This window comes from Nelumbo nucifera, chromosome 2 (genome assembly GCF_055504915.1).
Source record: "Nelumbo nucifera cultivar China Antique chromosome 2, China Antique-T2T, whole genome shotgun sequence".
NCBI lineage: Eukaryota > Viridiplantae > Streptophyta > Magnoliopsida > Proteales > Nelumbonaceae > Nelumbo > Nelumbo nucifera.
This window is the reverse complement of record NC_142650.1, coordinates 87,503,802-87,509,801: the sequence shown is the minus strand read 5'-3', so window position 1 is coordinate 87,509,801 and position 6,000 is coordinate 87,503,802. Positions and strand designations below refer to the sequence as shown.

The 6,000-nt window shown below is 35.2% G+C and overlaps 1 protein-coding gene across 3 annotated transcripts in view; it reads right to left on the bottom strand.

The window, feature by feature from the left end:
• Positions 1-2,187: 2,187 nt before the first annotated feature.
• The window catches only part of LOC104606065 (nonsense-mediated mRNA decay factor SMG7-like), a 28,310-nt gene continuing 24,497 nt past the window's right edge, over positions 2,188-6,000 (bottom strand). For all 3 annotated transcript variants that reach the window (XM_010271113.3, XM_010271115.3, XM_019199228.2), the window contains one exon: positions 2,188-2,820. The gene's annotated coding sequence lies outside the window, so the exon portion shown is untranslated. The remainder of the gene's footprint in view (positions 2,821-6,000) is intronic.

Below are 6,000 nucleotides of genomic sequence, written 5' to 3'. Positions count from 1 at the left end.
TTATCTAATTAAACTAAAATAATAACTTATTACATAAAATTAATTATTCAATTTATTAACTCATGCATATAATTAATATATAAAATAAAAATTATTAAGTTTATAAAAAGAAGTACGAAATGATCCAATAATTACTAAAAATGATTAAATAATTAAAATGGTTATTCCAAAAAAAAAGAATATGATTGAATAATTAGCAAAATGGTTAAATAACTGGATTAATTAACTTCATTAAGTTACCTTAGATTTATTAACCAAATAAAGATAATAATTTAATTTAAGTTAATTAAAATGTGATAAAAAATTAAAACAACTATTTAAGTAAAAATTAATTGGATGTATAAAATGTAATTGTCTATGTTAGCATTTCCCCTCCATCCTTCTACACTATTTGTCTAAACTTACATTTTTATAATTTTTTAACATTAACTATAATTCTATACTCTCATAGAATACTCAATTATCTAATGCTTCTTCCTAAAGTATCTCCACCTTCCTAAAATACTCATATCAAACTTACCATAAATCTCAAACAAAATAATAATTGCCCTGTACTTGGGATTTTGCCACGCCTACTAGTCCATAGGTTATTAAAAAGAAGAAAAAAGTATAAACTGTTAATTGCAAATTAAACCTGCTTTAATTTTCTAAATTAAATAAGAAACCAAAATCAAATTTATCATATAAGCATAAGTTGTGAATCTCAAATGAAATAATAAATGATGTGGAGCATTCCTCTAGATAAAATATGGTACGTCTCTTAAGTCAAATAAAAATCTATAAAAATTAAAAAAAAAAAAAAACTAAACTAAAATTCTAATATAGATGATTTAAAAAAATTGAAATAGTTCAGATGATGACCCGTACTTGGTATGAGGTCATGCCTAGTCATTATAATACCTCGTCAGCTACATACGTGAGTCTGGATTTGCTCTTGACAGGACGCTCCTCACACCTTGACAACACCTCTCAGCCACACATCAGGAACATCTGCGGCATTTTGTATCATTATCTGCAGGGAGATGTTTTTAATACACGGTGGATAAAACTGACGTCGGTGTGAGTTGCGCTCTGTGAAGAGCAAATCCCGATTCCGTACATGTAAGGCCCACTATTAGGATGATGTGGCATATCATGAATCCTTTGGTTCTCTCCAAGTTATCGGGATTGTTGCCTTTGGACATTTTCCAAGAGACATTTATGGGTGTGACTTGGTCAGGTTGAACACTTCTCATATACCAAATAGACCAATATGAATGTAATTACAATTCAGACAACCCCAGTTGGTCAGGTTGAACATTTCTCATATACTAAATAGACCAATATGAAAGTAATTTCAATTCAGACAACCCCAGTTGCATTCTTGTCTCCGTTTGACCAGATTTTTAGTATTCCTTTGGGCTTTTCAAAGATTGGAAGACTAAAATTTGATTTTTCTTTGTTTGATAATGAAAGAGCCAAAAAATCTATGCGCTAAAAAACTCAGAAGCCCAAAATGCCAACATCAGGAAGCTTCAAATGAAGCTGTCTTTTGGAACCTAAAATCTTCCATTTAACAGCTCTGTAGATCATGGTAAACTAAGATACTAATGGGTCTAGATCTTTAGACAACCCCAAGAGTTCATTACGTCTTTTGGCCATCTAATCTGTAAAAATCTTCATGGAAAGACTTATAAAACGGCACCAAGGCCAGCATCAGCTATCTTCAATCACAAAACACTACGAGCTACAAAGAACTTCACAGAAGAATCCAACTGTCAGATTGGTCTCAGCTCTTTCTCTTGCTTAGTTGAGTCTCTTGCACTTCAATACACAGGCTTCTTGATCGCCCCCACCTCCAAATGCATTCTCTACCCTCTTCTTCCAAACTGGACCTGCTGCTAATAAACAATATTACATTATTGCTACCAACTGCACTTTCATGTGCCACCCGTCGTTGCAAAAAATGACACATGAAACAGATCCGGACACCTTTTCTTGCTATTGGAATTACAACGACAAAAAAACAAGTACGATAGAAAGGATCACAACGTAAGGTTTTACTTCAAAACATACTAAACCTCTAGGTATTATCACCTGTAGACACAGCAAACCAATATTCATAAAACATTCCAAAATGCTAAGAGTACCAAACTGTTTGTATCTTAGGCCGACTCATTTTCGATAAAAAGTAACAAAACAAAAAAATAAAGCCCATATCTCACAATTTACTTATTCTCCAAGCCAATATTCATAAAACAGTTGCTGACAGACGAATCTGCCTTACGACTCAACTGAAATAAGATGACAACCATTATCCGAGTTCAATACCATTCCAAATGGAATAGACTATTACCAGTAGTTTATGGACTAGCAATAACATAGACCAAGTTATATATACTTCTTATATATACTTACTACTCAGTTACCATCTCTCATTGACTCGGTTATGATCCAAACTTGTTGCCCAGCAAACCCGCCCCCCGATTATGATGCACACTGAGGTAAGACAAATTCCATCCAGGTCGGTAGGTATCTATCGTTATACTCTGCTGCCTAATGCTGCTGCTGACAATGAGACTACGATGATGAACATTCCTCCAACTGCTACACCTTTCCTCAAACAGATGGACCAATTCTCAGTCTAGTTATGTAAGTGCTTCAATTCACTTCAAACAGCTCTGAGAAATATCGCCCAAACCAATGAAAGATCTTTGATATACATAAAATTTCAACCATCCGAACCAGATAAATGCATTTAGTTAACCCACTTAAAATCATCCCCCACCATGAATCCCCATCACGATCTTTGCTCCTCTGGTCTGGAAATCTTGGCACAAGCTGCATAAATAGCATGAGAAATTATTAGATCGTTAGCAGTTCTCAATCTACTAGAAAGCCTGTGAAACATAAAATGAAAATTCTGCATTCTTGGATCAACCAAAAGCAGAGGTGTCAACTCAGTAAGAACTCGGGCTGGTTATAGCAGAGACTTGGGATAGAATCCTGACTTCACCAAGGTTGGGGGGTTATGGGTTTGGGGCATGGGCTACCCCACCGTTGTGTAACCATGAAGCCAAAAATAATAATAAAAAAAAAAGATCTGCTGAAATGAGCATAGTCTAATACTTTATGTATATTAGACTCTCATAGACCAGATGAAAGAAAACTAATTGACGGTTATGCAGAGGAAAAAATTGATGTTGGAACTTGGTCCACTCGTACAAATTACATTTCCCACATGGGTAGGTGAATCTGACAACAATTATTACAATCAATTAAATATAAATAAGATTATCTTTCACTTAAAAAAGGAATTAGTTCCTGCCGCATTCACACAAGGATCCAGACAACCCATTGTCCTTGCAGGCATGCACATGGCAACCATAGGAGGTGAACCAAAAGGCCTTCAAATGCCAGGACATGGAAGGGCATAGGGTTGTCATTAACTTATGCAATCGAGACAGACTTGAGAAGCCAAAACCTCAAAGCTGATTCTAGAAAATCTGCATTGCTAAGCATCTTTCAATCAGATAAATAAAGGCGTCAATCAAAACAGATTGCGTGCATTAACCTTGATGATCCAAATTTATGCATCTTTACTAGCAAGATGAGACTGCCATGCCCCCTCATATAGGATTTGCATTTCAAGTATAAACAAAATTATAGTTTACGGTTATCACTGATAAATTCATGATAGGGCTTGACTCTGAAAAGTCTGAAACCAAATTAGACATCCAGTCTGATTATTTTGGCTCTCTCTCTCTCTGTATATATATACAGAAGTCCAAATCAGACATCCAAATTAATTAAATTTTTAATTTATCTTTATTTGAAAGATTGAAAGATGTTAGAGTGGACAGTCCAAGGATACTTAAAGTCATTTCACAGAGTTTTATTTAGAGGTGTTTTGTTTATTTGTCTAAAGTTAATTAGGGTATCCATACATAAAGAGGGGCAACAAAGGTCTTTGTACCTACTGTTACAAACCTATATATATATATATAGTCGGCTGAGAGTGAGTGATTTCTCTATCAAGAATATTTTAATCTACAAAGGGAAATCAAACACTTGAGGAGTATATGCCAGCATTGATGTGACCAGATTTTTAGTGGGTTTGAAAACTGAGTATGACCCAATCAAAGCTCAAATTCTATGAGGTTCTGCCCTTCCCTCCCTTGAGGAAGTGTTTGCTCAACTCTGTAGCATTACTATTGCGTCTTCAGAGATTTCCACCATTTCAGATAGATCAGCTTTTGCAGTGACAAGATAGGGAGGCCATGGAAATAAAGGGGGTCATGAAGTTCAAGGAAGTCGTGGTGGACATAGTGGAGGTCGAAACTCAGGGGGAGGTCGTGGTAATGGGCCTAGGAAGTGTAAACGTTTTTTTGTTCTTTTAATCACTATCATAAAAAGATTTTATTAAGAAGAGAAGTAGAATTGTAGAAACAAACTATGGGCAGCCTCGGCTGCCCCATTACAAGATAGGCAAACGCAAACCAAGAATTATGATCTTAAGCACTACCAACTGAGCCCAAAAACATTGTGCCTTGTTTACCCCTTGCTTTGCTAGGAAGTGTACATATTGTGGCATGGAAGGACACAATTAATTTTTGCTATGATACATGAGCCAATCATGCAATGATAATAAGTGGTGGTGCAGCAGTTGATGCTCAGCAGACTGACCAAGCACCCTCTACATCTATTAGTGCATCTGGGAAAGAGATGATAAATATCCCACGTGATGAGTATGAAAAGTTTATTCAGGCTACCTCACAGTAGAATACCGCCACTCTTGCCCAATCAGATATGGCTTGTTTGGTTTCCAAACCTTCACCCTACATTGTCGATTTTGGAGATTTCAATCATATGACTAGGACTCCAGGTTTGTTTTCCTCCCTTTCTCCATCCTCTACATCACAAAAGTTATTTTAGCTATTGGTTTCACCCCTCCCATTTGTGGTGATGGAAATGTTGATATTGCATCATTGTCTTTATCTTCAGTTCTATATGTGCCCAAATTTCCTTTTAACTTTATGTCTATAAGCAAATTTACCAAATCTCTCAATTGTTCTATAACTTTCTTCCCTAGTTCTTGTGTTTATAGGATCTCAAGACGGGGATGAAGATTGGAGGGCATGAAGCCAATGGATTGTATTATCTTGATGGTCGTAGTTCGACAGTAACTCTTCAGCCTTCTCTTACACCTCACTAGTAGCATTGCAAGCTTGGTCATCCATCTCTCAAGACACTTTAGTTACTTGTTCCTTCATTGCATCATCTTTCTTCATTGGAATGTGAATTGTGTCAATATTGGAAACACCATCAAGTTTCCTTCAATCCCAGAGTTGATAGTCGCAATCTGAGTCCTTTTGCTTTAGTCCATTTGGGGTCCAAACAGAGCTATGTCATACAATAGTTATAAGTATTTTGTTATTTTGGTTGATGATTTATTCAAGGATCATGGTTTTATCTTATGAAAGAAAAGAGTGAATTGTTCTTCATTTTTTTTTAAATTTTACGTTGAAATCAGTGTTTTAAAAATGCAAGGCGCAAAAAAGGCACAGGGGCCAATTTGCGCCCGAGACGCAAGGTACAAGGCGAGGCACATGCCTTTTTGAAGCAAGGTGCAAAAATACAAAAACAAATGCTAAAAAATGTCATAAAATTCAAAAAAATCCAAAAATTCAAAAAATCAAAAAGAAAATATTAAACATAATATAATAAAAATATAAACTTAAATTTTAAAATAATGTTTTAAAAAACCTATTATCTAAAATTAAAATACATAAACATAACATGTAAAGCGTATTTAAAGGAAAATTTAAAAATAAAATCAAACATATAAAACATTTTCAAGGATGTAAAGCCCACAATCTCTTTTTTCCTCAATTGCATTACTTAAAGTAGTTAATGTGATGTAAAACATATTACATTCCTGATTCTACAAGCCACCTTTGTGCCACGCCCCTCGAGGCAAGCCCAAACAAATCTATGTTAGGGCCTTAAATTCTTAGTTTT